Below are 10,202 nucleotides of genomic sequence, written 5' to 3'. Positions count from 1 at the left end.
ATCAGAAGAACTTGTTTGGATGGCACATAAATATCAGGATGATATTTCACATGGGGAGAAACTGGTACCAAAATATGGATGGGGGGACTAAGGTGTGACAGGACAAGAGTGAGGAGAGAATATTTTCCTCCTCTCTGCTTATAGGATCCTGTCATGCAGTCCTCTAAGCTGGGGAAGTACTGGCTACTTTCTCTTCTTCTTCTTCTTCTTCTTCTTCTTCTTCTTCTTCTTCTTCTTCTTCTTCTTCTTCTTTTCTTCTTTCTTCTTTCTTCTTCTTCTCCTTCTCCTTCTTCTTCCCTCTTATTCTTTCCTAAAAGTTGTCATCATAGGACATGGACTATTTTTTTAAAGTCCTCACTTAGTCCCTTGAGAATGACTTGGAGAATGAATCCCCAGAAGGCATTGACTTTTTTCCCATCTTTTCTTTTCTTTTTTTTCTTTTCTTTTCTTTTTCTTTTATTTTCCTTTCTTTTCTTTTTTTGACTTATCTCTCTTAGAAGACTCACTGTGGAGTCCTTTATATTATTTGACAGCTTTTTTATATTCCTTCCTGGTATCCTCAGCCTTGCAATGCCATTCCTCTTTCTTCTCTTTGGACATTCCCTTCCAGGTCTTGTTAGCCTTCTTGGGAAGATTCATAATGCTAATGCTAAGGTACTCTGACACCACCCAGCATTGAGTCATAGCATCTGTGCTTAAATATGCCCTTTGGGGACAGAGAGGTCTTTGCCCTTCTCCATCTCCACAGGATTCTGGCAACCCTCATGATTCTTGGTCTTTTTGAAGTGTTTCCTCTTCTTTTCATTCTTGTCACTGTCATCCTCTTTACTGTAGGACCTGGCAGAGGCATTGCTGTCAAACTTCTCTGCCATTTCTTCCTCCTCCTCATCTGAGTTGAATGCCTAATTGGCTCCTTCTCCTGAGTCATCTCTGTTGTTGATGACATTCTCTAAGTAGGCATCCTTTATTAGCTCCAAATAGGCATCACACTCATCTTCATCGCAATTAGAAGCCTATTTATTGTAATTTTGATTTATCCTCTTTTTTGGTATTTCATTTTTGATTTGAACTTTTTGCATTAACAAAATCAGTTTCCCATACATCTACCTTTTGATGCTTCTGGCAGTGTTCTGAATGCCCTGCTTGGTCTCAATATCAAAGTCCAAGGAGCAAGAAGTGGTGAGGCCACAGGCAAAATTAACAAAGGAGATCTTGTCAGAGCAGATATGCATGGGTGGCTTATGAGCCTAGATAAAACCTTGCTACAGCAGATAAAGTAGTCTTGAGCTTGCCTTATAAGAGCAGGTGATGAGGGTCTCTGAGTGCTTTTGAAAGTTGCCTGGAACTGTAAACCTGTGGTTCACTAGTGTTTCCATGACTCGATTACCTATCTCTTGGAGGGATCTTGACATGTTTTTGGTGATCTGTCTGTCAAAGTGCTTCTCCGTCTCATCTTCATTCATAATGGGAGTCAAGAAAATGTCCCTTTTCTTGGAGAAAAGATGGATCAGGCAGTGGAAATAAGTTCGGTTCTCCCTATGGACAAATCCAGGCTGATCACAAAGAACATCTGGTGCTGGTCCTTGTAGGATAGCAAAAAGAGATTAAGTATCATGGTATAGTCAAGGTCTTGCTGCACAGGTGCAGAAAGTTGTGGTAGATCCAAATGTTCTCACAGTCACAAGAAACCAGATACTGCTGCTTCTGGAAAATGCATACAGGATTATGGACATCTTACTATGAACTAAGCAAAGTCCTTGAGCAGGGCCACATCATCCTCTAAGGTGGGAGGCACATAGAAAAGACTTTGGCATCAATGTTCTGGTGGGATTCTGGTGGCACCTCATTCTTGCCTATGGTGCACTGGGACATGTTGCCCAGGGGTATTTCAAAAAGCAGTTGGTTACCAATGTCAAAGGAAAACAGCAGCCCACCAAAATTCACTGTCCTCAGTTTTAGCCCTTAGTACATAGGGCCTTCTCTATTAGCTCAAGGCAATTGTTTTGAAGAAACAATTGAGTTTCTTAAATCCAGATTCTTGTAAGTCACCATTCTTCTAAAGGTGGCTGGGTTTTTTGTTTTTTTTTTGTGAGAAATGTAAGTTTATAATCCAGAACTACACTACACCAGATGACTTCCATTAGCACTCCAACCTGGATGTTGTCCATTTTGCCTGTCTTGCTATTCTTAAAGATCACAACTGGGTGGCTCAACATCAGCCAATTACCATTCATGGGGCCTTTCACCTTCTGATAGATACCTTGAACACCGGAGTTTCTGCCATGAGAATAAAGATTTGTCTTACTTGTTCCCCATTGTTTTCTCAATACAGCATAGAGCCCATTTTGCACTCAGTAAATATTTGTGGGATAAATGAAAGAGTTAAGGAATGTATGCCTCTCATAGTATAGCTTGGTATGGACCATGTATAGGTTTATGTCATAGCTATCCCTGTATAAACATCAACAGTAACTCACTAATGATAAATATTGTTTCTATAAATGACACCAATGTTTACCCTATCACTCACATAAAAAACTAGGGGCTTCCTGTTTCTGGTTCCATACATAAAGAGCTTGGAAGTTACCACTTAATCCTAGTCACAAGTAAAATAGTGAACAGACAGAAAATCAAGAGCTCTCCTAAGATCCAAAAGAAAAATGAGAACACAGGGCAAACCAAGGCCCCCAATATTGGAGAGACAGGTGAATACAGATAGTCACAGCTTACTGGAGCAGAGACTCATGTGTAGAAATTGACATGTGAACCACATATTGTCAGAGCCTAACTGCCTTAGAAAACCAAACTCCAGTCACTCTAGCCTTTCATATGGAAGAAGGGAAATATCCTAACTCCAGCCCATTCTAGCTGTTCTTTACCACCAAAGAAGGAAGGAAAAAAATAAGAAACACTTATGAACTTCATAGTCCAGAAGCATAGGCTTATTAAAAGACTGAAACCTAATCATACAACTATAGAACATTTCTCTTCCCCACATCTCACCACCACATTGCTAAAGACCTATTTTATAGCAATGCCTTTTACGCAAGCACATCATGTGTGACTGTTAAGAAAAAAATTACATGGCATGCCAAAAGGAACTCCCCACCTCCAACAATTTGAAAAGACAGAACAAGCATCAGAACCAAACATGGCAAGGATGTTGGATTTATAATACCAGGAATTTAAAACAATGATGATTCATACGCTGAGGACTCTAATGGATGAAATATACAGCATACAAGAACAAAGGGATTGTAATTGTAATTAGAGAGATGGAAATCCCGAAGAGAGCCAAAGAGAAATGCTAGAGATAAAAAAACCAAAACCCTACTGTAACAGAAATAAAGAATGCTTGGGCTTATTAATAGACTGGAAAGGACTGAGGAAAGAATCTCTCAGCTTGAGGATATGTCCATAGAAACCTCCCAAATTGAAAAGTAATGAGACAAAGACTGAAGGGAAGAGAAGAGAATATCTAAGACTGAGGGATGACTATAATAGGTGTGACATATATGTAACAAGGATTCCAAAAAGAGAAGAAAAAGAGGCAGGAACAAATAAATATTTGAAACAGTAATGACTGATAATTTCCTCCAAGATAATGTCAGACAGCAAACCATAGATACAGAAAATTCAGAGAACATCATGCAGGAAAAAAGTGAAAGAAACCCTACACCAGGAATACAATTTTTTAAACTATAGAAAATCAAAGATAAATAAAGAAAAATCCCGAAAGAGGCAAAGACACACCCTGACTATAGAAGAACAAAGATGAGAATAATATCTGATTTCTTAAAAACCATTCAAGTGAGAAGAGAATGAAGTACTTAGTGTTGAGGGAAAAAAAACACCAACTAGAATTATGTATCCTGAAAAAGTATTATTCAAAAGGAAGGGAGAATTAAAGCCTTTCTCATACAAACAAAAATTGAGGGGATTTGTTGCCACTAGAGTTGCCTTGCAAGAAATGTGAAAAGAAGTTCTTTACAGAGGAGAGAAATAATATAGGTCAGAAACTCAGATCTATATAAAGAAGGAAAGAGCACTGAAGAAGAAATAGTAAAGTTATTTTTTTTTTAAATTTTCTTACTCTTAATTGATATAACAGATACAACAATTTGTTTAAAATAATAGTAACTGCATTTTTAACAGTTTATTTGAGAAACAATTTGACAAGCATCACTGTAAATGTTTAAGGTGTACAGCATGATGGTTTGATTTATATACACTGTGAAATGATTAATGCAATAGGTTTAGTTAACATCTATCGTTTCATATAAATACAATAAAAAGAAAAGAAATTCTTGCGATTAGAACCCTTAAAATCTACAGTGTTAACAACTCTCTTATATATCATGCAACAGTATTAGTCATCATGTTGCACATTACATCTCTAGTACTTATTTGTCTCATCCCTGGAAGTTTGTATATTTCGACTACATTCCTCCAGACCCAGATCCTCCACCCTCCACCCTCTCCTTCTGGTAACCACAAATCTGATGTCTTTTTTTCTTTTTTTTTTTTTTGAGTTTGGTGTTTTTTGCTTTGTTTTATTTTGTTTTGCTTTTAGATTCCACATGCAAGTGAGATCATACAGTATTTGTCTTTCCCTGACTTATTTCATTTTGCATAATGCCTGTAAAGCCCATCCATGTTGTTGCAGTTGGTAGGATTTTCTCATTTTTTATGGTTGAATAATATCCCATTATGCATTATGCACAATATATTCACGTTCTTTATCCATTCATCCACTTATGGACTCTTAGGTTATTACCATGTCTTGGCTATATAAATACTGCTGCTATAAACATGGGGTGCAGATATCTTTTCAAATTTGTGTTTTGCTTTCCTTTATATCACTAGAAGTAGAATTGCTGGATCATATAGTAGTTCTATTTTTAATTTTTTGAGTATCCTCCATGCAGTTTTTCTATCATAGCTGTGTCAATTTACAATCCCACTGACAATGCAAAGGGGTTTCCTTTCCTCCACATCCACACCAGCATTTGTTCTCTCTTGTCTTTTGGATGATGGCCATTCTAACAGGTAGGTGGTGGTATCTCCTTGTGGTTCTAATTTGCATTTCCCTAATTACTAGTGCTGTTGAATATCTTTTCATGTACCTTTTTGCTATTCACTTATCTTCTCTGGAAAAATATTGATTCAGATTCTTTGCCCTTTTTGAATTGGATTATTATTTTTGTTATTAATTTTGCTCTTGAGTTATTGTTTGCTATATGATTTCCTTGTAAATTTTGTATAGTAACCCCTTATCAGATATATGATTTGCAAATATGTTTTTCCCATTCCATTCGTTGTCTTTTCACTCTGTTGTTGATGGTTTCTTTTGCTGTGCAGAAGTTTTTTAGTTTGATGTTGTCCCCCTCGTTTATTCTGATTTTGGTGCTTGTGCTTTCTGTGTGATTTCCAAAAATTTTTTTACCAACATCCATGTCAAGGAGATTTTTTTCTTATTTTCTTCTAGGAGTTTTATGATTTCAGGTCTTACATTTAAGCCTTTAATAATCTAATTGAACTAACTTTTGTGAGTGGTGTAGATAGGGATCAACTTTCATTCTTTTACATGTGATATCCAATTTTCCCATGACCCTTTATTAAAGACACTGTTTTTTTCTCCATTGAGTATTCTTGGCTCTCTTATCAAATATTAGTTAATTGTATATGCTTGGATTTGTTTCTGGGCTTTTGATTCTGTCCTATTGGTCTATTTGTCTATTTTTATGCCAGTACCATACTGGCATTACAAAATGACAAGGGGATCAAGTCTCCAACAGGACATGATTTTTATCGTGTATGTGCCTAATGATGGAGCATTAAACTACATAAGGAAGAACTGCAAAGAGATATAGAGTCCACAACAGAGTTAAAGATTTTATTACCCCTCTATCAGAAATGGGCAGATAGAGTAAGAAAGTCTATAAGGTTATAGTTGGATTCAACAGCACTATCAAACAACTGGCTATAGTGGACATCTACAGACTACTTCATCAAACAACAGAATGGACATTCTTCTTAAGCTCACATGAAACATTCAACCAAGACAAACCATTTTCTGGACCATAAATGCACTTTAGCAAATTTGAAAAAATAGAAATCATGCTATTTCCACCCTCAGATCACAATGGAATTAAGTTAGTAGTCAGTAACAGATAAGTGGAAAATCTCAAAATACATGGAGATTAAACAGCATACTTCTAAATAAATCAAGGATCAAAGAATAAATATCAAGAGAAATTCAAAAATATTTTGCACTAAATAAAAATGGAAACAACAAAGTTTGTGGGATGTAGCAAAAGCAGCCCATAGAGGGAAATTTGTAACATTAAATGAATATAATAGAAAAGAAGAAAAATCTAAAATCTGTAACCTAAAAAAAATTAGAAAATAAATAAAATAAAATCTGTAATCTAAGTCTACACCTTAGAAAATTAAAAAAAAAAAAAGAAGAGCAATATGAGTTTAGTGAAAGGGAATATAAGGGAAGGGAGAAGAAATGTGTGGGAAATATCAGAAAGGGAGACATAACGTAAAGACTGCTAACTCTGGGAAACGAACTAGGGGTGGTAGAAGGGGAGGAGGGCGGGGGGTGGGAGTGATTGGGTGATGGGCACTGGGGGTTATTCTGTATGTTGGTAAATTGAACACCAATAAAAAAAAAAAGAAGAGCAAATTAAATTCAGAGTGAACAGAAGAAAAGAAATAAGCAGAAATTGAAAATAGGAAATCAATCAACAAAACCAAACATTTGTTCTTTGAAAAGATACATAAAATTGATAAGTCATTAACAGGGCTACCTAAGGAAAAAAAGCAACAATACAAACCACTAATGTAAGAAATAGAAGAAGGGACATCACTATAGATCTCTTGGACATTAAGTGGATAATCAAGGAATAGTATGAATCAACTCTATCCTCATAAATTGATAATGTAGATTAAATGGGCCAGTTCCTTGAAGGACATACAATGCCAAAATTCACACAAGAAAAAGTAGAAAAACTGAACAGGCTATATTTCTTAAAGAATTTGAGTTGATAATGAAAAACCTCCCCAAATAGAAAGCTGGGGCCCAGATAGATTCACTTTTGAATTCGATCTAACATTAAAGGAAGAAAATATGCCAGTTATTTACAATCTCTTTCAGAGAATACTTCCTAACTCATTCTGTGATGCTAGCATTACTCTATTACCAAAAGCGAAGACATTATGAAGAAAGAAAATTAAAGATTAATTTCTCTTTGAGCATAGATGGAAAGATCCTCAACAAAATATTAGCAAATAAAATCCAGCAATGTGAATTTAAAAGAATTATACCATAACCAAGTGAGATTTATCCCAAGTATACAAAGTTGGTTCAACATTCAAAAATCAATTAATTTAATCTATTACAGTAACTGGCTAAAAAAGAAAAATCACAGGATCGTATCAATAGGTGCAGAAAAAGCATTTGACAAAATCCAACATCCATTCTTATTAAACACTCTTAATAAGCTAGGAATACATGAGAATTTCCTCAACTTGATAAGGAATAGTTACAACAAACAAACAAAACCACCAAAATACAAACAGAAAACCTCTACAGCTAACAAACTTAATGATGAAAAACTTGAAACTTTTCCACTAAGATTGAGAATAAGGCAAGGATATCACCTCTCACCACTTCTTTTCAACTACCATATTGGAAGTTCTAGATAATTCAATAAAACAACAAAAAAAAAAAGATATATAGATTGAGAAGTAAGAAATAAAACTACCTTTCCAGATAACATAATCATCTATGCTGAATATCTGGCTTATTCAAGTCCAATCATATTATTCTTATTCCCTATTATTTTTTCTCCTTTCCCTTTCAATTTTTTATTGAAATATAATTAACATATAGTGTTATATTGGTTTCAGGTATACAATATGATAATTCAATAATTCTATACATTACTCAGTGCTCATCCAAATATATGTACTCTTAATCTCCCTTATTTCATCCATCCTCCTACCCACCTCCTCTTCGGCAACTGCCAGTTTTTTCTCTGTATTTAAGAGTCTGATTTTTTGTTTGTTTTTTTGTTTGTCTCTTTTTTTGTTTATTCATTTATTTTGTTTCTGAAATTCCACACATGAGTGAAATCATATGGTATTTTTGTTTCTCTGGTGAGGATGTGGAGAAAAAGGAACACTTGTGCACTGTTGGTAGGATTGCAATTTCCATTGGTGCAGCCACCATGGAAAACAATATGAAGGTTCTTCAAAAACTTAAAAATAGAATTACTAACGATCCAGTAATTCCACTACTGGGCATTTGTCCAAAGAAAATGAAAAAGCATTATTTACAATAACCAAGATACTGGAAGCAACCCAAGTATCCATTTGTTGTTCACTGTTATCTTCAGAGGAAGATAGACACTTTAAGACTTTGTCCAGTATTCCTTTCTAGTGTTATCTCTCCCATCCTGCACTCCAGCAGCCTATACTTCACCTGTTCCAAACTTCTTTCAGAACCCCAAACATGTAGTGGTATATCTCACCTTCAAGCATGCTTATCTTGTGCTTAGAATACCCTTATTTCGGTTCTTCATTTAGACATCATCTATTTATCCCTCAAAACTTAGCTCAGGCATCTGCTTTAAGACATGTCTTTGAGGTCAGCTTTAATCAGGAGATCCTCATAGATGTTCCCCTAAATGCCGTTGGCCTCTGTCTACTCAGTTCTCACCAGTCAGGCCTGAACTCTATAGACTTTCTCGAACACTTCTGTCTCTATTCAATCCTTTAAGGAATAGCTACAACAATATCTTCCTGCCATTGTTTCCCAGTAAAGCTCTTCTTTCTCATTGCCATTAATTCAGATTATATTCATTTACCACATCCATGAATATTTTCTGGCTGTTCTTGCTCTGAGATTTGAAATCTTTCAGCTGAAATCCTTCAGTACTTTTTGTGTGTACCTCAAATTTTATCATAAATGTATAACATAGGTTATCACTCTAACTGAATCATTAATCTCTCGGGAGAAGAAGATGCATTTTAAATGTCTATACCTTTCTATAGGATAGAATTCTGAATTAAGAACATAATAGGTGCTCAGCAGCTATTTAGTGGTTAATTTCATGTTATTTGTTTGGAACTCCTCTGCATTTTCATGGAACTATTCTTAGACACAAATACAATTAGATGCTCACACATTAATGTACTTAATCTTATTTCAGCAGAACTTTATGGATTTCTACATTTTGGTTTATGATCTACTATAACGTTGATTTCCATGTATCTGTATGTATATTTGGTTAGAATTCTAATATGTTAAGAGCTTAAGATGTAAGGCTGCAGAACAAAAAGTTCAAGCACGTGGGTTTTGAGCACAGATTAACCTGATTTGGAATGATCCCTGGGTCTCATTCCAGCTGAATAACCTCAGCAAGTCACTGAATTTTAGTCTCAGTTTTCTCATCTATAAAGCAGATATAATGATTTCCTATTTCATAGGCCATTTGGAGAATTAAAAAACATGGAATGTCTGTCAACTTGTAAGGAAAGAACTGTCAACAGTGAATTGTATATCCAAGGAAACTGTGCTTTAGCAATGAAGAGGAAGTCCAGACATTCTCTTATGAATGGAAACTAAAAGAATTTGTCACTAGCAGACCTACCCTTCAAGAACAGTTAAAGGAAGTTCTTCAAATGAAAAGGAAATGACAAATGAGGGAATCACAGAGCATCAGGAAGGACAGAACAATGATAAAAGCAGAAATATGGGCAAATATAATATATAATCTTTCTCCTCATGTGTTTTACAAGTAATGCCCCTCTTTTATCCATTATAATGTTTTAGATTTTAATTTAATTTGAATTTGATAATGTTTTAATTTAGTTGTATTAGTAGCAAAAAAAAAAAGACATAGGGTTTCTGAAATATTTAGTATAATGACACAGAGCACAGGTGCTTGATTTATACTAATTTTTATTATAAAAAGGATTTAAAGATCAGGGTGCCAGGGTAGCTCAGTCGGTTAAGTGCCCGACTCTTGATTTTGGCTCAGGTCATGATCTCAAGGTTGTGAGATCAAGCCCCCCACCCCTCAGTCAAGCACCATGCTCAGCGGGGAGTCTGCTTGAGATTCTCTCTTCCGCCACCCCCACCCTTGCACATACATGCACACACACCCCCTTCAAATAAATAAATAAAC

At 35.4% G+C, this 10,202-nt stretch overlaps 1 pseudogene; it reads right to left on the bottom strand.

Annotated features, from left to right (window-relative positions):
* Window positions 1-358: 358 nt before the first annotated feature.
* The window catches only part of LOC144296618 (FACT complex subunit SSRP1 pseudogene), a 32,117-nt pseudogene continuing 22,273 nt past the window's right edge, over window positions 359-10,202 (bottom strand).

Source organism: Canis aureus, chromosome 24 (assembly GCF_053574225.1).
Source record: "Canis aureus isolate CA01 chromosome 24, VMU_Caureus_v.1.0, whole genome shotgun sequence".
Classification (NCBI taxonomy): domain Eukaryota; kingdom Metazoa; phylum Chordata; class Mammalia; order Carnivora; family Canidae; genus Canis; species Canis aureus.
Note: the sequence above shows the minus strand (reverse complement) of the source record. Positions and strands in the feature narration are given on the sequence as shown.